Here is a 23,289-nt window from a genome sequence, read left to right on the forward strand (position 1 = left end):
GATAAAGACACAAAGGGACGGACACTGTATAGGACAGGGTTAGAACCTGAGCTGTACACACAGCAAGGCAGGTGAACTGTTTTGCTAGTCCTGTGAGAGTATATATCCCTAGATGCATTCCAGAAATCAGAAATGTAAAAATAGCAAAAGAACTAGACTTGATGAGTGCACTTTCTGAACTGAAAACAAAGAAACAAACAAAGGCAGAAGCCCTGAGGCAGACCAAATGGTCCATGTAAAAATTAAAATTCAGGTGTACAGATTGTATAGTCTGTCCATTATCTTTTTTTAATTTTTATTTCTAAAAAGGGAACACTGACAAAAACCACAGGATAATTGGGGTACAACTCCACACAATTCCCATCACCAGAGCTCCCATTCCCACTCCCTCCCCTGATAGCTTCTCTATTCTTTATCCTTCTGGTAATATGGACCCAGGGTCATTATGGGATGCAGAAGGAGGAGGGTCTGCCTTCTGTAATTGCTTCCCAGCTGAACATGGGCATTGACAGGTCAAGCCATACTCCCATACTCCTGTCTTTCTCTTTCTCTAGTTAGGCGGGGCTTTGAGAAGTGGGGCTCCAGGACATATTGGTGGGGCCGTCTACCCAGGGAAGTCTGTTTGGCATCATGGTAGCATCTGGAACCTGGTGGCTGAAACAAAGAGTCAACATCTACAGCCAAACAAATTGTTGCCTAAGCATGAACGCAAAGGCTAGAATATTGCAGATGAACGTTGGGGGTCACCGTTTTGTAGATAGCTAGTAGGCCTATTCTATTTATATTTCAGGGGGCCCATGACCATACTAGTTTTTTTTTTTTTTTCTGAGCCTGACAACTGATATGCAGGTTGATCCATGTTATTGTCTGGGGAGATGATGTCATGGCTGGAAAAAGGACCAGAAAGTTGGATCAGGGAAGAGAGTAGCTCCCAAATATGGGAAAGGTATGTAAATATTGTTGACTGTAATGCCCATCGATTTGATCTGATCTGGGGCCCATGTTCATCTTAGGAGCCTATGTGACCTCTGCATCCCTGGAGATCTGAGCTCACATTCTATGGTCATGAGTAGGAACATTCTAGCCTGGCCCAATTTTACAAATGCCTGCATGATATAGATTTCTGTTCATGCATACACTGCTATTCCTCTGATAAAAATGGAGTCTTTTACAGACAGTCACCCATGTAAATATGGCCATTTAGAAAGAAGGAGATGTCAGGAAATTGTGAGGATGTGGCTGATCTTGGCAGGCCTTGACCCTGAGGGCTGTGTCCAATCCTCTTAATCTCTCTCTCTACTGTGAAGTTGAGCAAGGAGGGACAGTAGAACCCCAAAGGTGTGCCTCATCCTATCAGACTCACTGACTCACAAATCGCCCCACATTCTTCATATTATGGCCATTAGATTAATAGGAAGGGGGAGATGTTGGTCATTACACCAGGTCATTACTGTATTGCTTGATGCTGTGGTCTACTTACATAATCACTGTTTTTCCTAAGACACACCCCCCACACCCATCCCCGCCTATAATGGTTAAATCCCATTGGTTAGAATCTTAGAAGCAGCTGCTATGCAAGGTTTCTACCTTCGCACTCTTTTTTTTCTCCACTCCTTCTCCTAGCCATTTCCTTTTGGTACTTGCCACTTGCTTTTAAAAAGAAATAAAGGCGTTGTCTCTGATCAATAAAGGCATTGCATTGCGTTCCCGCTCAGCCACGGGTCCCCAGTTTCTTCTCTCTCCTGTGACGCTACCCTGGACTGGGTACATGGCAGTGGGCCCTTTCCTCCCCCCACAGCCTGTCCCACAGTCCCTCCACCAGCCCTGCTGTTCTCCATGTTCTGCAGAGGCAGGTCTGCTCAGAGGATGGGCCTTATGTTCCAAGGGCCTAGAGGAGTAAGAGTGTGAGACCCAGGAAGACCACCAGGGGGCGGACGACAAAGGTGGAGACAGGAGATAAGGGAGCCTGGATTTAGCTCCTGGATGGATACCGTGATAGCCTGAGGGTGTTTCTTCCCAGGCACATGCTCTCTAGGTTGGAAACAACTCGACAGGAGCCAACCTAGGCAGCTGCATACTCAGCAACGCAGGAGAGGAACCAGGGAACTCATGTAGCATCTTGGGAGACAGAGATGCTGGGGCTCGCGGAGCAGGAACACAATGAAATGATTTATTGATCAGAAAAAAACCGCCCCTTGTATCTTCTGAGATGGAAGTGGCAGGTCAGGAAAAGAAAATGGGTAGGAGAGTGGGTGGAGAGAAGAAAAAGAGTGCAAAGTTAGCCAGCTTCCATCTAACCAGTGGGGATTAAACCAATACCCTGAAGGCAGGGGGGGTCTCAGGCTAAAGAGTGATTATGTAAATAGAACATAGCAATGCAGCAGACCTGGCATTATGATCAACACGGATAGAGCCAGAAGGGGTCGTTAGAAGCAGAATGAGCCAAAGGAAAAATGATGACCAACAGATGGAGACTATGAAATTAACACCTGGATTTTGTGGAGGCTGTCCTCACATGAGTGGATCCAGGAATTAGGACTCATGAAGAGAATCTCCAAAATGGACATTGGCAAATTGTATGGGATAGATCATAGGAGTCTGAAGCAGAAAAGTAGATGAATCTAAGTTGACTATTCCATTAAGCCTAGTATGCCTAATAGCAATTAGTGACTGAAGCTGCCTTCCTCCTCCCTCCATATTCCTAAGCAGGACAACTAGGCAGGATGCAGCCTAGCTGATAGAGCTAAGACCCCTGTATCTACCTAGAACCAGGGCCCAGGATCATGGGCCTTTAGTGTGCCAATGTATGCATTCTCTCTGTAACCAAAATGTAGGATCCTATATAAGCTGGTGCTGTTTCATTTTTCGGTGGAGGTGGTAGGGAGAACTTCCTGGAGCAGTCCAGACCTCATGCAAACCAGTGGATTAAACTCCATCTGACTCTGGTCTCATGTTTGGGGATAATCACTTTTCTTTCTCTCTTCTTTCTATTCTTTTGCCTCAGTGTTACTGCTGGGGCTTGGTGCCTGCAGTACAAACCCACTTCACCTGGAGGTCATTCTTTTCCATTTTCTTGACCTTGTTGTTGTTGTTATTGTTGCCACCAATGTTAATGTTGGAAAGGACAGAGAGAAATGGAAAGAGGAGGGGAAGACAGAGAGGGACACAGAAAGATAGATAACTGCAGACCTCCTTCACTGCCTGTGATGTGGCCCCCCTGCAGGTGGAGACCCAGGGGCTTGAACAAGGATCACACAACTAAGCCCCAAGTACACTCAATCTAGTGCACTACCACCCAACCCCCTGGAGGCAATTTCTACAGGAAGTCCCTCCACTTCCTCCTGGAGTCAATTGGAGATAATTTGAATCTAATTCTGAGCATGGGGTTGTGGTTCAGCTGGGAGGATCTGGGATGTATTTCCAGATTGAGGACAGGAACAGAGACACTGTCGATATTAACTTTTTTTTTCTATTTTTTATCTTTTATTTTTTGACAAGTGAAGACATGTTTTGACATTTTTGACAAGGAGACATTTACAAAAACAGAGGACAAGAGGGGTACAATCCCATACAATTCCCGCCACCAGATCTCTGCATCCCCTCCCCTCCCGTGATAGCCTTGCTATTCTTTATCCCTCTGGGAGTATTTCTCTAGCTCCATATCCATCCCGGTTTCCCTTTCTATCACATACACATACATCAATACAATATAACAAATAGGAAAAAGTTGCAGCCAATAGTGATCATTCCAAATATTGTAAGTGAACAAACTTCACTACTGGAACTCAGATATGTTCAATATTAATTTGTCTCTGGACTTTCTCAGCCTGTCCGTATGCATTGTCTGAAGAATAAAAATCGTATCTGTTTCTGACAACAATAAGACAGTTCTTCCAGAATGCCAGCCATGATCCTGGGACCAGGAGTCCCTATGCCTGAAATGTCTTTGGAAAACATGTCCACAGTGGTGGGGCAAGTCCTTCCTCCAAGATTTAACATCAAGTTATTTTGGCAGTCGGGGCCTCTGGTTCAGAGGCACAGGAGCAGCTGTCATGGGGATTATCAGGGTACCAGTTCCAGGGTGTCATCCATTTAGTGGGTGGGCAGGAAGTCTGTTGGAAGAGCTGGTCCTATCCGGGGTGTCCTCCTCATTGAAGTCAGGAACAGGGTCCCCCTGGGTTGCTGCAGGCCAGGCCTTGAGGTGAGAGCCCGGGCTTCACTGTGGAGAAGTTCTGAGCTGGGCTGATTAGAGGTGCCCTGCGGGTAGCTGAGAAAGGGCAGTCTTCAGGGGCAGGTTTCAAAGCTGGGCTTCTGGGGCATCAGACCCCAGAGCCATCAGATCTCAGCAGGCCTCCAAAGCCAAGGTCTCAGCTTCCCGAAGGCAAGAGTCGAGTTGAGCTGCGATCTCGGGGTGCTTTCCAGAGGTGAAGATGTCAGTAACAAACTTTTCAAGCAGGTCCATGCATTCGTGGAAGAGGGGCAGGTGTTCGCGAGGTAATCCGAAGATCAAGGAGTCTTCAGTCAAGGAAGGGGCTGGTCCAGTGGGCTCCGCTGAGCTCTCAGGGCCCGCAGGGGCAGGTCCTGAGGCTGGGGATCTGGCACTGTGGGGCCATGGCATCGCTGGTCTGGTGGGACCCGTAGGGGCAGGAGCTGGTGTAGTGGGTCTGGGGCTGCAGACAGCAGGGCTCCCAGGGCAGGGTGGGCCTTCAGGAGTGGAGGTTGAGGGCAGGCAGATGGACTGGGAGTCCTGCACCCCTGGGAGTTGTCCTGCCATTCTGGAATTTGCTCTAGAGAGTTTTGCCCTCTGGTTCTTAAACCAAATCTGCAAAGAAAAGGACACAAGGTCTGTGTGAGAGAACCAGGTGCCAGCCCTTCCTAGAAAGGGACTCTGCCAGCAACCCCTCCACTGGGAAGAAAATGAGGTTTCCCAGATTTAAGGCAGGGAGTGGGCCATAGAATCAAAGCCCAGATCCCTGCTCTCTGAGGGTCTCCTGAGGAGAGGCCCTGACGTTTGGGCTAATAGACCTCATTAGCCAGTTCATGCCAGCTTCCCTGAGGTTCGACTTGAGGTCAAGGTTGGGAGCACTAAGGAGACCCCCCCTTGCTTAAGGGTCTCACGTACACTGGGCCTGTCTGGTTCTCTCAGTGCTGCACATGAGGTCTTAAGGTGGCTGTGGGCCTGGGTGTTGATGATGGGTGGGGGAAGACAGAAGGAAGGGAGTCTGAGACCACTTACCTTGACGCTGTACTCCCTCAAGTTCAGCTTGTGTGCCAGGGCCTGGCGCTCTCTGGCAGTCGGGTATCTGTCCTGCTCAAAGCATCTCCGGAGCTCCTGCAGCTGCTCCTCCGTGAATATTGTGAACTCCCTCTGCCTCTGATTCAGGGCGCTTGTACCATGTAGAGACCCTGGTGCAGGGAACTGGAGTTAGCTCATAGCCCAACATGTCCCAGCTTTCATCCCTTCCTCCCAGTCTGGCCTGTGGGGACACATGGCAGCAGAAATCTTGCTTCTCTTTTGCTGGAGCTCCATTGAAGCTGTGCCCCAATTCTGGCCTCATAGGCCACCTCTGTGCACCCCTGCCCCAACAATTACCTGTGATCCCACAAACCCTGCAAGCCTTCAGGGTCCTGGGATCCTTCTGCAGCACTGCCCACCCTAATCTTGGGTCCCTCAAGAAATTCTTTAATGTATCACCTTTACATTGCTCTCGACGTAATCCGAACTTCATGGTGTCCTCAGTCAAGGCGGTTGCTGGGGCTGTGAGCTCCTCTGAGCTCTCAGAGCCCCCAGGGGCAGGGCCTGAGGCTGGAGCTATGGTGCTGTAGTGCCCTGAACTTGCTAGTCCCACAGGGTCCTGAGAAGGTGGAGTGGGTCTGGGGCGGCAGACAGCAGGGTTCCCTGGGCCTGGCTGGCCCTCAGGAGTGGGAGTTGAGGGCAGGCAGATGGGCTGGGAATCCTGCACCCCTGGGAGTTGTCCTGCCGTTCTGGAATTTGCTCTGGAGAGTTTTGCCCTCTGCTTCTTAAACCAAATCTGCAAAGAAAAGGACACATGGACTGTGAAAGGCAACCAGGTGCCAGCCCTACCTAGAAAGGGACTCTGCCAGCAACCCCTCCACTGGGAAGCTAATGAGATTTCAAAGACTTAAGGCAGGGGGTGAGGCCAGAGAATCAAAGCCCAGATCCTTGCTCTCCGAGGGTCTCCAGAGAGGCCCTGAAGTTTGGGCTCATAGACCTCATTAGCCAGGGCATGCCAGCTACCCTGATGTTGGCCTTGAGGTGAAGGTAGGGAGCATGAAGGGGGCCCGCTTGCTTATGAGTCTCACCAACTCTGGGCCTGTCTGGTTCTCTCAGTGCTGCACATGAGGTCCTAAAGTGGCTGTGGGCCTGGGTGTTGATGATGGGTGGGGGAGATGCAGATGGATGGGAGTCCTGGGACCACTTACCTTGACACTGTACTCCCTCAAGTTCAGCTTGTGTGCCAGGGCCTGGTGCTCTCTGGCACTCGGGAATCGGTCCTGCTCAAAGCAACTCCGGAGCTCCTGCAGCTGCTCCTCCGTGAATATTGTGAACTCCCTCCGCCTCCGATTCAGGGCGCTTGTACCATGTTGAGACCCTGGTGCAGGGAACTGGAGTTAGCTCATAGTCAAACACGTCCCAGCTTTCATCCCTTCCTCCCAGTCTGGGCCTGTGGGGACACATGGCAGCAGAAATCTTGCTTCTCTTCTACTGGGGCTCCACTGATGCTATGCCCCAAGTCTGGCCTAATAGGCCACCTCTGTGCACCCCTGCCCCAATATTTACCTGTGATCCCACAAACCCTGCAAGCCTTCAGGGTCCTGGGATCCTCCTGCAGCACTAGCCACGCTAATCTTATCACCAATAGGTGAGAACAAATTTTAGAACTAGTCAAGTCCCTGATTTCAAGGATTTGCAGTTTATGTTGGTTAACCTAACATATATATTGAAAACCAGGGACAAATGGTATATATGATATTTGGAGCATACCGTTCACATTGCTATTACATTTTCAGCATTATTGTTATTGGTAATTTAACCAAGTTCTGTGAATTCTGGTTTTGGCTAGCTTTGGCTGATGCAGTTATTGAAGTTGCACCTTGGGTCCCTCAAGAAATTCTATAATGTATCACCTTTACATTGCTCTCGACGTAATCCGAAGTCCATGGAGTTCTCAGTCAAGGCGGTTGCTGGGGCAGTGGGTTCCACAGAGGTCTCAGTGCCCCCAGGGGCACGTCCCAAGGCTGGAGCTATGTCGCTGTGGTTCCCTGACCTTGCTGGTCCCACAGGGACAGGAGCTGGTGGAGTGAGTCTGGGGCTGCAGACAGCAGGGCTCCCTGGACCTGGCTGGCCCTCAGGAGTGGAGGTTGAGGGCAGGCAGATGGCCTTGGAGTCCTGCACTCCTGGGAGTTATCCTGCCATTCTGCAATTTGCTCTGGAGAGTTTTGCCCTCTGGTTCTTAAACCAAACCTGCAAAGAAAAGGACACAAGGTCTGTGTGAGAGAACCAGGTGCCAGCCCTTCCTAGAAAGGGACTCTGCCAGCAACCCCTCCACTGGGAAGCTAATGAGATTTCCCAGATTTAAGGCAGGGGGTGGGTCATAGAATCAAAGCCCAGATCCCTGCTCTCTGAGGGTCTCCTGAGGAGTGGCCCTGATGTTTGGGCTAGTAGACCTCATTAGCCAGTTCATGCCAGCTCCCTGGAGGTGGGACTTGAGGTCCCACCTCCAGGTTGGGAGCACTAAGGGGACCCCCTTGCTATGGGTCTCACCTATTATGGGCCTGTCTGGTTCTCTCAGTGCTGAACATGAGGTCCTAAGGTGGCTGTGGGACTGGGTGTTAATGAGGGGTGGGGGAGAGGCAGAGGGAAGGGAGTCTGAGACCACTTACCTTGACACTGTACTCTCCCAAGTTCAGCTTGTGTGCCAGGGCCTGGCGCTCTCTGGCACTTGGGTATTGGTCCTCCTGGAAGCATTTCTGGAGCTCCTGCAGCTGCTCCTCCTTGAACATTGTGCGCTCCCTCCGTCTCTGATTCAGAGTGTTTGTACCATGTAGAGACCCTGCTGCAGGGAACTGGATTTAGCTCATAGCCCAACATGTCCCAGCTTTCATCCCTTCCTCCCATTCTGATCTGCAGGGACACATGTCAGCAGAAATCTTGCTTCTCTTTTGCTGGGGCTCCATTGAGGCTGTGCCCCAATTCTTGCTCGAAGGCCACATCTTTGCAGACTGCCCCAAAATTTACCTGTGATCCCACAAACCCTGTAAACCTTCAGGGTCCTGGGATCCTCCTGCAGCACTGCCCACCCTAATTTTATCACCAATAGGTGAGAACAAATTTCACAACTAGTCAAGTCCCTGATTTCAAGGATTTGCAGTTTATGTTAATTCACCTAAAATATAGATAGAAAATCATGGGCAAATGGTATATATGATATTCAGAAAGCATACCGTTCACATTGCTCTTACATTTTCAGCATTATTATTATTGTTAATTTAATGAAGTTCTGTGCATTCTGGTTTTGGCTAGCTTTGGCTGATGCAATTATTTAACTTGGACCTTGGTTCCCTCAAGAATTTCTTTATTTTGTAATCTTGACATTATTTCCACAGTCATTTTGTTCTTAGATATATTTAAAAAACAAAGCATATTTTTGGAACTAGGACCTCATAGTGAAGAATTGCACTGTCTAACTTTTTATTTAGAGAGAAAGAGAGAAAGAGGGAGGGGTGAGGAAAGAGAGAGAGCACACACATCTTCAACTTCCATCATTGCCACAGCCCAGTCCTGGGAGCCTCCTCAGAATCCCAGGCTCCCTCTATAACAGACACCTGGACTCACCTTCCGGAGACATGGTGGCAGACATCGTGTGTCTTCTGCTCTTCGAAGCTCTACTGAGGTTCAGCTCCCTCACCTGGCTTTATATGGTGCCTCTGAGCCCTCACACCCTACACACCCCCACCACACCCTCTCCCTGGGTTCCCAGAAGCCCCTGCATGCCCTCAGAGTCCCAGGCTCCCATTCCAGTTACCCACCCTAATGATAACACCAATAGAGCCAGTAAATTGATCTATTGGCCTAAAAGATTTGGGGTTTACCATTTGTCATCATTTGTTTTCTTGATTTCTCATTTCAGATGGCTCTTCTTTTTTCTTTCTCATCTCCACTATCATATCATTGGTCACCCTTTTAAAAAGTGGGATCTGTGTTCAAATGTTTTACTTCCTGGTTTCACAGTAGAAATTGTTATAAAGTCTATAATCTAGAGTGTAAAGTCTCCCCACCATTGTGAATTTAAGCACTTTACTGACATGTGCAGCGAGCATCAGGCTGTCTGTGGGCACCGTTGTCATGGACAGGGCAGGGAGACACACACAGAGGGGCATCTTCACAAAGGCCATCAGGCTGCAACCCATTTCAAAATGGAGGAAAGGACTAGAGACACGATAGATATGAATGGTTTGTATTAATACTTTAAAAAGAACTTACTTACTAATGTGCAAGTTAGGGGGCGAGAGAGAAAAAGAACCAAACGTCACTCTGGTACACATACTTCCAAGGATTGAACTCAGGACCTCATTCTTGAGAGTGCAGTGCTTTATTCACTGTACCACCTCCTGGACCACTGTATTAATACTTTACTGAGATTTTCATATCAAAGACATAGAGTAAGTCTCTCACAGAGACAATGGAACTGAGTGAAATCTGAACTGAAAACTCAGAACAGACTTGCAGGGGCAGTTGAGACACAATTTATAAAATAGTGACAGATACAGGGCTGCATTCAATGAGTAGTGAATTATCTGTGTAGTGACACAAAACAGTGGAGAGTAAATGTCAGCACATGAAAGGAACTGGTTTCAAGTCTCCAGGCCCCAGTGTGGAATCATCACAATTGGTGACTCAGTGATGCAAGATTCCCTCTCTTTCTCTCTCTCTCTCTCTCTCTTTCTCCTCTCTCTCTCTCTCTATACATATATATATGCCATTTTTTAAAATTTTATTTATTTATTCCCTTTTGTTGTCCTTGTTGTTTTATTGTCATAGTTATTATTGTTGTTGTCATTGTTGGATAGGACAGAGAGAAACGGAGAGAGAAGGGGAAGACAGAGAGGAAGAGAGAAAGATAGACACCTGCAGACCTGCTTCACCGCCTGCAGGTGAGGAGCCGGGGTTCAAACCAGGATCATTATGCAGGTCCTTGTGGTTTGCGCCTCCTGCGCTTAACCCGATGCACTACAGCCTGACTCCCTATATATGCCATTCTATGTGTAAATGAAAAACTTAAAAAACTGGAAAGATGAAACTTGGGTGATAATTACAAGTAGTGGAATTCTATTTTCACTATTTGAATTCAGTTAAGTCAATCATAGTTTGAATCTGGACTTTCCCTGCCTACCAGTAAGGAGATGAGAGACAGAGAGAGAGAGAGAGAGAGAGAGAGAGAGAGATCAAGTGCACAGCTTAGGTTTCTCAATTGCCAAAGCTCCTCCCTTGTAGATTTGGATTCTGACTGAAAGGTAGAACCAAAGCCCTCATCCGCTCAGTTATAAAGTGGTGTTGTGATTGAGTCAATGACCTCATGTGGGTGTTTTAGAAGGAAGAGTTATCCTCTAATATCTCAACACATTGTGTATGTATTAAATAATTCTATGTAAACACACACATAGGTATCATTACTTATTTTATTGATTTATATTTATTTGATAAGGCAGAGTACTTAAGTGGGAGGGGAAGATATGGGTGAAGAGATTAAGGGAGATTAAGGGAGACACCTGCAACACGGATTCACCACTTGGGAATATTCCCCCCTCTGCTGGGCTCTGCAATGCATGTTAATTACTACCTGGAAATTCTACAGGCTGGGGAGACATTCTAGTGATTATGCAAAATGACTTTCCTGCCTGAGGCTCTAAGATCCCAAGATCCATCCTCAGCACCACTGTAAGTCTGAGCTGAGTAGTGCTCTGTCCTCTTCCTCTCTCAGTATCTTTCCCTCTGAGTCCAATGTGATGGGACCACATTAGCTCTCCCTCCACACTGGGCCTTGGCCTTTTTCAGTCCCGATTTCTTGGGTGGTGGGGGCTGGGGCTGGGCCTGGCGAAGGTTGAAGCTGAAATCTCATTTCTTCATGTGGACAGAAAATTGAATTTTCATTAAGGCTGTCCTTTGGGGACTCCTGCTGCAGTTGACCCCTACCCCAGAATTATGAGAATTAACTGTTCATATCTAAAGATATTTCTTTAATTTTATGACAGAGAGAGGACAGTGTGAGGGAATTTGGCATATGGTAATCCCTGGCATTGAACCTGACCCATGCTCCATTCTTTTTTCTCATACCGTATTTATATTACTATGTAAAAGGAAAATAGATTGAGAAATTATATGAACACTATTTATATAGTACATATTTTACATTGATATTATTTGACAGCACTAAGTGTTGGTATGCTTCTAATTCTGCTTAAAGACCTTTTGTTTTGATCAAGTTAGGTTCGCTTGTATTGCTTAACGCTGTGGTCTATTTACATAATCATTCTTTTAATCTCCACTAGTTCCTTATCTTTTTCCATTCTGCCCCCTCTCCTAGTCACACCCTGTTTTCAACCATTTAATCCCCACTGGTTTGCACTATTTTCACTCCACCTTCTCTTGGTCACATCCTGTTTTACACCCTACCACTTCCTTCCTGGAGAGTATAAATGCAGATGAATAAAGCCAGCATGGCATTGCACTGCACCCCAGCTCAGCCATGAGTCCCCGGTCATCTCAATCCCACCAATAAAGCTAGCCTGGCAACTAAGAATAGTGTTTTTTAATTTTTTATTAGTGTTTTAATAATGATTAACAAGATTATAAAATAAAAGGTAGGGCTTCCTTGGTATTGAATTCTTTAGGAAACCTCTGCTCACTCACAGCTACAGCTGCCCAGGGCCAGACCCATCGTGGTGGTGGCTCCATGACCACCAGTGTCCATGGCCATCTCGGCCCTGGTCAGCCTCGACCCAGCCAGACATCGGAGGTGGCAGCCCAATGACCCCAGGCAGCAAGGTGGTGGTGCTAACCCTGGAGGCCTCCACCCAAGTCCTGAAGATGCAGGGGGCCCTGGAGGGAGCCTAGATGCCAATCTCCCTGAGCCTGGGGGCAGACTCTCGAAGGTTGGCAGGGAAGAGTGCTGGGGTGGCTCTCACCGTGTTGAATAGGTTGCAATCAACATGCAATATTATTTGACAGGAACTGAGAGAAGCATGCAGGAAAGTGGGCCCCACCCTAAGGTTCCAGGACTGGGGGAAATATAGGCTCTATAGTGGAAATGTGAGGTTCGTGCTGTGTTAGGGTTCAAGGAGACAATGGATAATTCTTTTTAGCATCACATTATTTGGTAATTGGGTTAACTTTGAAAAGTGCCTTTGTTAGGGTTTGCTGTATAATACCCCACATCTTGTAGATAGCTATGCGACCAGTTGCTTCTGTTCTCCACGATCTAGGCTTTTGAGAGAGTCAATGTAACAAAGACTCAGCCTATGTATTAAAAAGACTCAATCTGTGCTTTAAAAAGGTTGAGACATTCAATCAATTTTTCCCCTCTCATATTAATTAACTAGTGGTTTATGTGACTACACTTTACTAGGAGTGTACATAAACACCATTCCCACAGCAAAAGACTGTGCCCCATCTCTCCCTCCCACCCACGCTGCCCCTCCCCCACCGCCCAGGGAAGTTGAATGTCCACCCTCCCCCTCACCACAGGGTTTTTACTTTGGTGCCCTACTCTCTATTTAATCAGATCCTGTTTTACTTTCCCTTTCTCTTCTTCTTTGTCAACTTCTGTTGATGAGAGGGATCATCCCATACTCATCTTTGTCTTTCTGACTTAGCTCGCTTAACATAATTCCTTCTCGCTCTGTCCAAAATGGTTCAGATGTGGTGGGTTCATTGTTTATAATAGCTGCATAGTATTCCATTGTGGATATATAGCACAGTCATAGTTTTCTCAGCCACTCATCTGTTGTTGGCTGTGTGCAGAACTTCAGGGGTGGAATGACAACCCTTCAGCTTCATCACTTGGGTGAGACCTTTCCTTTCATAGTATTCTCTAATTCCATTCCAGGTGGTGCACTCTCCAATAAAGTCCCTAAACCTAGATATAGACCAGGTCCCCTGAGATAGAGCATATGTTCACATGTGTCTATAAACCAGGGAAAAATATATACATGAAAGCAGAAGTACACAAGAGTCTGCAGGGAATACCCCCCAACACTTCATCTGCATTATTCCAGCCTTTAGGTCCATGATTGTTCAACAATTTGTTTGGCTTTGTGTGTGAACTCTTTTTTCAGCCACCATGTTCCATGCTAGCATGATGCTGACCAGACTTCCCTGGACTGTGGACCTCACTAATGTGTCCTGGAGCTTCCCTTCCCCAGAGACCCACCCACTAGGAAAAGAGAGGCAGACTGGGAGTATGGATCGACCAATCAATGCCCACGTTGAGAAGGGAAGCAATTACAGAAGCCAGACCTTCCACTTTCTGCAACTCACAATGACCCTGGGTCTCTACTCCCACAGGAATTGAGAATGGGAATGCTATCAGGGGAGGGGATGGGATATGGAGATCGTGTGGTGGGAATTGTGTGGAGTTGTACCCCTGCTATCCTATCCTAAGGTTTTGTTAATGTCTTCTTTCTTAAATAATAATAATAATAATAATAATAATAATAATAATAATAATAAAAAAGATGGAAGAGGCTATAGCCACCCACGGCCCAGGGACCCGGACGGGGACAACCTCCAGAACAGCGCCCAGGGTCCTGAAGACCAAACTGCTGCTCTCTCCCAAGCCTGGAACCTCCTTGTCCAATGAGGCTGCTGCAGGCAAGTCGCTGTGGGGACTGACGAGCTGGTGACAGGCGGCCCCTGGGCTGAGACATCAGCATCAGCATCTGGCTGCGCAGGACTTGCTCTAGAGGATGCCCCCATCCTCAGCCACAGATCCTGGCAACACTCCAGTGTTGGTGGGGACCATGACCCCATCCCCTGAACCCGAGGATAACTCTCAGGCCCTCGGCTACAGCTCCAGCCTTGGCCCCGGCTTCTCCGCACCACGGGGGCTGGCCTCGGACATCCAGAGCTACTTGGACTCCGTGAGCCTCACATCCAGGACCTGGAGTCCTTGGCAGATGATGTGAGCTCCATGGGCTCTGACTGGGGATCAACAGACTGGCACTGTGCAAGTTAGACAAGTTAGACTTCCTGGGGGGCAGCCAGTACTGGGGCAGCCTAGAGAGCTCTGTCCCCATGGATGTGGCTTGGCAGCGGGAGCTCAAGTGGCTGGAGATGTTCAGTTACTGGGAGAAGTGGCTGTCATGGCCTTCCCATAAGGTGAAGATGATCTGCCTGAAGGGGTCCCCTCCTCCCTCAGAGCCAAGGCCTGGCAGTGGCTGTCCAACAGCAGGGAGCTTCTGGAGCAGAACCCGGGAAAGTTGGAGGAACTGGAGCACGCCAAGTGGCTGGATGTGATGGAGAAGCACCTGCATCTCTAGTTCCCGTTCCACCAGATGTTTGCTGCTCGAGGGGGGCATGGACAGCTGGACCTGTACCGAGTTCTGAAGCCCTACACCATCCAATGGCTGGACAAGAGCTATTGCCAGACCCAGGCGTCCTTGGCCATAGTGCTGCTCATGCACATGCCCGCCAAGCAAGCCTGTTTGTGCCTGGTGCAGAGCTGTGATAAGTACTTCCCGGGCTACAACAGTGCAGGACTGGAGGCCATCCAGCTGGACCGAGAGTGTACATGACCGAGTGGCTCATGTGCATCTTCGCTCATACGCTGCCCTAGATTCGGTCCTCCATGTCTGGGACATATTCTACTGCAAAGGCGTGAAGGTCATCTTCCACCTGGCGTTGGTGCTAGTGCGGCACACACTGGGCTCGGTGGACTGGGACCCGGCTGGAGCCTTGGCCTCGGAGGCCCTTCAGGACAATTACTTCTGACCTCTGCCCTGGATCTGGACTGCATGGCCCCCTCTTTGTCCCACTGTCTGGAGCAAGCCTGGCATCTGGGGTTCCCCAGCCCCCTGCCCCAATGTGCATACGCAGCAGGGCCAAGGATGGGGCCGACCCTCCTATTAGGTCCAGAGGGGTCTCTCTCACTCTGTCCTATGTCCCTCTGGGGGGAGGGGGGTTCCTTACCAGGTGCTGTCCCAACTGGCCTTTTGTCTCCCAGAGGTGACACTGGGCTGTTGCAGGAGAAGGCGGCGTTTGTATTTATCACTCTAGTCGCTCCTTTGCACGAGGAGTAGCAAGCTGGGTCCTTGCAGATGGAGTTCTGTAAGGTTCCTTTTGCCCTCCTTCAGCCCTGCCTGTCTTGCCCACTTACTGGCCTAGGTCTGGGCAGGATGTTGGCACAAGGCTGGCCTCAGTCTACCTGGTGGCTGAAGAGAGTTAACATACAAAGCCAAACAAATTGTTGAATAGTCATGGACCTAATGGCTGGAATAGCTCAGATGAAGTGTTTGTGGGGGGTGTCCTCCATTTTGTCAATAGCTAGTCAGCATATTTTAGTTACATTCCATGTGCACTTAACCCATTGTGCTACCGCCCAGCCCCTATTTTAGCTATATTGCATAGGGTCCGGGGCTATCTAGTTAGGTTTAGAATATTTAAGGGTGCTCTGTGCTGCTGTGCTGAAAGGGAATAGGAGAGTAGGGTATGGAAGGGTTTAGGGAAGACAGGTGTGACTCAGACCCAGGTGATAGCAGTGCAAGTGATGAGAAATGGTTGCACTCCCGGTGTGTGTGTGTGTGTGTGTGTGTGTGTGTGTGTGTGTGTGTGTGTGTGTTATGCTTCACTTTTTTCTCTGGAAAACTCAAGTGGATACAAAAGCAAGGAGGTCAGTGCTATGAATTCTTACGTCCCTACCCAGTTCCTGTTGAGCCAATCCTGTGTCTTTATGGGCCAGGCACTTGCAAACAGCTGTAACAGTTATCCAAATTCTGGCCACTGTTATTCACTCTATATGCCTTCCCTCTGCCTTCTCGAGCCCCAAATTGAGGAGGGAAATGCCAATGTAGATCCCATGTGACCTTCCCAGCTTTTTCTCCTCCTCCACCCCCACCCCCTGCCCGTCCCCTCTGTGTAGCCCCCTGTGCTGCTGTCTTCCGGGGGGGCCTTCTGTCTGCTTGGTTTCATATACTCAGGACTTGTACTTACTGCCTGCCCCCTTCATTCATGCCTTTAATCCTCTACGCCTTCTTAAACAACTAGTAGCAATGTCATTCCTCAAATCTAAGCCCCTCAAGAGAGTTTTTTTTTTTTTTAAATGGAGGAGATTAATGGTTTATAGTAGATACGGTTCTTGGTACATGTGTTTAAAAAAATCTCAGTTTTCTGCACAACACTGTCACCCCCAGTCCTGGTCCTCCTCTACCATCAGGCATCAAGACTTGAAAGCCCCCCTACTCCCACCCCCAGCCCCAGAGGCCTTTAGTGTGGTGTAGTTCACCAAACCCCGTCCACGTTCTGCTGTCTCTGTTCTTATTTCTCAACTTCTGCCCAGGGGTGAGATCATCCGTGTTCATCTTGGGTCCCGTTAGCTGTGTCATTATTTCTTCTGCATGGAGTTCATAAACTGGCCAACGTGTGTCAGACTGGCCACCCTGGGGTCAGGCACCTTCTTTTTGGTCAATCAACTCGGCAGAGTAACAGAATCAGTTTTCCCAAGGAAGGTTGATGTTATTGACAGTTGCTTAGCTAATGACATGCTGTTCTCCAATATCAAACAATACTGGAAATTTAGTACTAAATTTGTGCATTATTGCAAAAAAAAATTTTTTTTTCCTCCAGGGTTATTGCTGGAGCTTAGCGACTGCACTGCAGTCCACTGCTCTCAGAGGTCTTTGTTTCTTTCTTTCTGCATTCTATTAGACAGGACAGAGGGGAATTGACGGGAGAGGGGAGAACAGAGACGGAGAGAGAAAGACAGACACCTGCAGACCTGTTTCACTACTCGCAAAGCTTTCCTGGTACAGGTATGGACTTGGGACTTTTTTTTTTTTAACAGATGAACTCAACCTGGTGCACCCCCACCTGGCTCACACTTTTAGTATCTTCACTTTGAAATGACGTTTGTGCTGTTCTTTCTCTGTTTCACATAGGAAAATGAGTACAGTTTAAGAGCTAAAAGCATTTAACCAAGTTCTGTCCTGGTTTTGGCTAGTGTTGGCTGATGCAGTTATTGAACTTGGACCTTGAGTCCCTCAAGAAATTATTTATTTTATAATCTTTACAGTATTTCCCCAGTCCACTTGTTTTTAGATATATTTAAAAAAACAAAACATATTTTTGGAACTAGGACTTCACAATGAAGAATTGTGTTGGTATGCTTCTAAAACCCCCTTCTGTTTCATTAGTTTAATACCCCCTGCTTAACACTGTATTCTATTTATATAACTACTGTATTCAATTTACATAACCACTGCTGCGGTCTATTTACATAAATCACTTTTATATTGACATAAAGCACCACCTTCCCTCCAGGGCATTGGTGGTTCAGTGGTAGAATTCACACCTGTTCCTCCCCCCTCCTTGTCACACCCTGATCTTCCACCAGTGACTTTTTGCTTCACCCTCTCTATGTCACATTCTGTTTCCACCCTACTTGGAGAGTATAAAAACAGCTGCTCTTCTGATTAAAGACACTTGGAAATTGCTTTCTGGCTCTGAGAGTTCCAGAGTGTATCTTCTGCGAAGTTAGTGCGGCACGAGTTCCTGATCCCTCTCCCACACAGCAGCCTAGATCAGCTCCAGTTGAGTTCTCTCCAACCCAGAGAGCACTAGCTCAGGAAGAAGCACCCTCAGGCTATCCTGGCATTATTGCACTGTCTAACTTTTTATTTAGAGAGAAAGAGAGAAAGAGGCAGAGGTGAGGAAAGACAGAGAGCACACACATCTTCAACTTCCATCATTTCCACAGCCCAGTCCTGGGAGCCTCCTCAGAATCCCAGGCTCCCTCCATAACAGACACCTGGACTCACCTTCCAGAGACATGGTGGCAGACATCCTGTGTCCTCTGCTCTTTGTAGCTCTACTGAGGTTCAGCTCAGCACCTGGCTTTATGTGCTGCCTCTGAGCCCTCACACCCATCATACCCCCACCACACCCTCTCCCTGGGATCCCAGAAGCCCCTGCATGCCCTCAGGTTTCCGGGCTCCCATTCCAGTAACCCACCCTAATGATATCACCAATAGAGCCAGTAAATTGATCTCTTGTCCTAAAAGATTTGGGGTTTACCATTTTTCATAATTTGTTTTGTTAATTTCTCATTTCAGAAATACTTTAAAAATTGGAAAGATGAAACTAGGGTGATAATTACAAGTAGTGGAATTCTATTTTCACTATTTGAATTTAGTTAAGTCAATAATAATTTGAATCTGGACTTTCCCAGTCTGCCAGTAAGGAGATAGAGATTGAGAGATTGAAAGATAGTAGAGCGAGAGAGAGAGAGAGAGAGTAAGTGCACAGCTTAGGTTTCTCAATTGCCAAAGCTTCACCCTTGTAGATTTGGATTCTGACTGAAAGTTTGAACCAAAGCCCTCATTGCTCAGTTATAAAGTGGTGTTGTGATTGAGTCAATGACCTCATGTGGGTGTTTTCGAAGGAAGAGTTATCCTCTAATATCTTCACACGTTGTGTATGTATTAAATATTTCTATGTAATTACACACATAGGTATTTTTATTTGTTTATTTATATTTATTTGATAAGGCAGAGTATTTAAGTGGGAGGGAAAGATATGGATGAAGAGATCAAGGGAGACACCACTTAGAATATTCCCCCCTCTGCTGGGCTCTGCAATGCATGTTCATTAAAACCTGGAAATTCTACAGGCTGGGGAGACTTTCTAGTGATTATGCACAATGACTTTCCTGCCTGAGGCTCTAAGATCCCAGGATCCATCCTCAGCACCACTGTAAGTCTGAGCTGAGTAGTGCTCTGACCTCTTGCTCTCTCAATATCTTTCCCTCTGAGTCCAATGTGAGGGGACCACATTAGCTCTCCCTCCACACTGGGCCTTGGCCTTGTTCAGTCCCGATTTCTTGGGTGGTGGGGGCTGGGGCTGGGCCTGGCGGAGGTTGAAGCTGAAATCTCATTTCTTCATTTGGACAGAAAATTGAATTTTCATTAAGGCTGTCCTTTGGGGACTCCTACTGCAGTAGAACCCTACCCCAGAATGATGAGAATTAACTTCATATCTAAAGATATCTCTATTTTCATGACAGAGAGAGAGAGAATATTGCCAAGGAATTTGGCATATGGTAATCCCAGGCATTGAACCTGACACATGTTCCATTCATTTTTCTCATACCGTATTTATATTACTATTTAAAAGGAAAATAGATTGAGAAATTATATGAACAATATTGATAAAGTACATATTTTACATTGATATTATTTTGATTGCACTAAAAATGGTGGTTTTTAATTTTTATTAGTGTGTTAATAATGATTAACAATATTATAAAATCAAAACAGGACTTTCTTGAATTTTATTTTTTTTAATGAAACCTCTGCTTAGCTAATGCTGCCCAGAGCCAGACCGTAGTGGTGTTGGCTCCGGGGCTGCTGGTGACCAGGGCCATTGCGGCCCTGGTGGCCCCCGGGGAGGCGCGGGACGTCTGGGTCCTGTGACAGAGTCTGACCTCGAAGGCAGCGGCCCCTATGGCCCCAGGTAGTAAGGTGCTACCCTGGAGGCCTTAGTCCAATCCCCGATGGCGCAGGGTGCCTGTGCAGGGAGCCCCTGGGGTCGGTGGCCAGATCCTAGAAGCTGGTCACACTGGGCCCAGGGGCAGACTTTTGAAAGATGGAAGAGGCTCCAGACGCCCCTGGCCTCAACGGGTACCCCCACCAGGACTCCCTCCAGAATGGCGCCAGGGGTCCCAATGGCCAAGGACCTGCTCGCTCCAAGCCCAGAACCTCCGTGTCCTCTGTGGCTGCGACACATGTGGCTGCGGCAACAGAGGGGCTGGTGACAGGCAGCGGCATCAGCAGCAGCATCAGGCTCCGCACGACGCGCACCAGAAGATCCCCCCCATCCTTGGCCGAGGGTACCTGCGACCCTCCGGTGGCAGTAGTGACCGTGAACCCAGCGTGGAGCTCGAGGACAACTGTCAGGACCTCGGCTCCACGTCCAGCCTGGGCCCCGGCATCGCAGGGCCGTGGGGGCAATTCCTGGACTCGCTGAGCTACTTTGATTCCAACCCTCATGTCCAGGAACCTGGAGTCCTTGGCGAGTGATGTGAGCTCCATGGGCTCCGACTGGGGGATCCAGGGGCTGGCGCTGAGCAAGACAGACACGTATGACTTCCTGGGGTGCAGCCAGTACTCGGGCAGCCTCCAGAGCTCCGTCCCTGTGGACAAGGCTCTGCTGCAGGAGCTCAGGTGGCTGGAGATGTTCAGTTACTGGGAGAAGTGGATGTCATGGCGTTTCTATAAGGTGAAGATGAGCTGCCTGAAGGGGATCCCCCTCTCTCTTTCCCTAGAGGGGTGGGTCTCTGGGGAAGGGAAGCTCCAGGACACATTAGTGGGGTCCGCAGTCCAGGGAAGTCTGGTCAGCATCATGCTAGAATGGACCCTGCTGGCTGAAAAGAGAGTTCACATACAAATCCAAACAAAGTGTTGAACAATCATGGTCCTAAAGGCTGCAATAGTGCAGATGAAGTGTGTGTGGGGGGTATTCCTTGCAAACCCTTGTGTACTTCGGCTTTCTGGTGTATATTTTTCGCTGGTTTATGGACAAATGTGAACATATGTTCTATCTCAGGGCACCTGGTCTATAACTAGTTTGAGGACTTTATTGGTGAGTGGAACACTTGGAATGGAATTAGAGAATACTATGAAAGGAAAGGTCTCACCCAAGTGATGAAGCTGAATGGTTGTCATTCCACCCCTGAAGTCTCTGCACACAGCCAACAACAGATGAGTGGCTGAGAAAACTATGACTGTGCTATATATCCACAATGGAATACTATGCAGCTATTACAAACAATGAACCCACCTCATCTGAACCATTTTGGACAGAGCTAGAAGGAATTATGTTAAGCGAGCTAAGTCAGAAAGACAAAGATGAGTATGGGATGATCTCACTCATCAACAGAAGTTGACAAAGAGGAAGAGAAAGGGAAAGTAAAACAGGATCTGATTAAATAGAGAGGAGGGCACCAAAGTAAAAACCCTGTGGTGAGGGGGAGGGTGGACATTCGGCTTTCTGTGGCGGTGGGGGAGGGGCAGCATGGGTGGGAGGGAGAGATGGGGCACAGTCTTTTGCTGTGGGAATGGTGTTTATTTACACTCCTAGTAAAGTGTAGTCACATAAACCACTAGTTAATTAATATGAGAGGGGAAATATTGATTGAACGTCTCAACCTTTTTAAAGCACAGATTGAGTCTTTTTAATACATAGGCTGAGTCTTTGATATGTTGACTCTCTCAAAAGCCTAGACCATGGAGAACAGAAGCAACCGGTGGTACAGCTATCTACAAGATGTTGGGTATTATACAGCAAACCCTAACAAAGGCACTTTTCAAAGTTAACCCAATTACCAAATGATGTGATGATAACAAGAACTATCCATTGTCTTCTTGAACCCTAAGACAGCAGGAACCTCACATTTCCACTATAGAGCCTATATTTCCCCCATACCTGGAACCTTAGGGTGGGGCCCACTTTCCTGCATGCTTCTCTCAATTCCTATCAAATAATATTGAATCAGCTGATCGCAACATAATCAAGGTAGCGAGAGCTACCCCAGCACTCTTCCCTGCCAACCTTCGAGATTCTGTCCCCAGGCTCAGAGAGACTGGCATCTAGCCACCCGCCAGGGCCCCCAGGTGCTCTAGGCCACAGGGACCCCTGCATCTTTGGGACTTGGGTGGAGGCCTCCAGGGTGAGCACCACCACCTTGCTGCCTGGGGTCAATGGGCCGCCGCCTCTGAGGTCTGGCTGGGTTCGAGGGTGACCAGGGCCAAGATGGCCATGGACACTGGCGGTCATGGAGTCACCACCACGATGGGTCTGGCCCTGGGCAGCTGTAGTTGTGAGCAGAGGTTTCATAAAAATATCCATAGCAAGGAAGCCCTACCTTTTATTTTATAATTTGTTAATCATTATTAAAACACTAATAAAAAATTAAAAAACACTATTCTTAGTTGCCAGGCTAGCTTTATTGGTGGGATTGAGATGACCAGGGACTCATGGCTGAGCTGGGGTGCAGTGCAATGCCATGCTGGCTTTATTCATCTGCATTTATACTCTCCAGGAAGGAAGTGGTAGGGTGTACAACAGGATGAGACCAAGAGAAGGTGGAGTGAAAAGAGTACAAACCAGTGGGGATTAAATGGAGGAAAACAGGGTGTGACTAGGAGAGGGGGCAGAGTGGAAAAAGATAAGGAACCAGTGGGGATTAAAAGAATGATTATGTAAATAGACCACAGCGTTAAGCAATACAATCGAATCTAACTTGATGATCAAAACAATAGGTCTTATAAGCAGAATTAGAAGCATACCAACACTTAGTTCTGTCAAAATAATATCAATGTAAAATATGTAAAATTATATGTCAATATTGTTCATATAATTTCTCAATCTATTTTCCTTTTAAATAGTAATATAAATAAGGTATGAAAAAAAGGAATGGAGCATGGGTCAGGTTCAATGCCAGGGATTACCATATGCCAAATTCCCTTGCACTCTCCTCTCTCTGTCATGAAAATGAAGAAATATCTTTAGATATGAACAGATAATTCTCATCATTCTGGGGTAGGTTTCCACTGTAGTAGGAGTCCCCAAAGGACAGCCTTAATGAAAAATCAATTTTCTGTTCACATGAAGAAATGAGACTTCAGCTTCAACCTCCCCCAGCCCCAGCCCCAGCCCCCACCACCCAAGAAATCGGGACTGAAAAAGGCCAAGGCCCAGTGTGGAGGGAGAGCTAATGTGGTCCCCCTCATATTGGACTCAGAGGGAAAGATACTGAGAGAGGAAGAGGACAGAGCCCTACTCAGCTCAGACTTACAGTGGTGCTGAGGATGGATCCTGGGATCTTAGAGCCTCAGGCAGGAAAGTCATTTTGCATAATCACTAGAATGTCTTCCCAGCCTGTAGAATTTCCACGTAGTAATTAACATGCATTGCAGAGTCCAGCAGAGGGGGGAATATTCCCAAGTGGTGAATCCGTGTTGCAGGTGTCTCCCTTAATCTCTTCACACATATCTTCC

At 47.7% G+C, this 23,289-nt stretch overlaps 1 pseudogene; it reads left to right on the forward strand.

Moving 5' to 3' along the window:
- Nucleotides 1-13,755: 13,755 nt before the first annotated feature.
- Nucleotides 13,756-15,010, forward strand: LOC132536600 (TBC1 domain family member 10B-like; annotated as a pseudogene).
- The last annotated feature ends 8,279 nt before the right edge of the window (nucleotides 15,011-23,289 follow it).

The sequence above is a fragment of the Erinaceus europaeus genome, unplaced genomic scaffold (genome assembly GCF_950295315.1).
Source record: "Erinaceus europaeus unplaced genomic scaffold, mEriEur2.1 scaffold_700, whole genome shotgun sequence".
In the NCBI taxonomy this organism is placed as follows: domain Eukaryota; kingdom Metazoa; phylum Chordata; class Mammalia; order Eulipotyphla; family Erinaceidae; genus Erinaceus; species Erinaceus europaeus.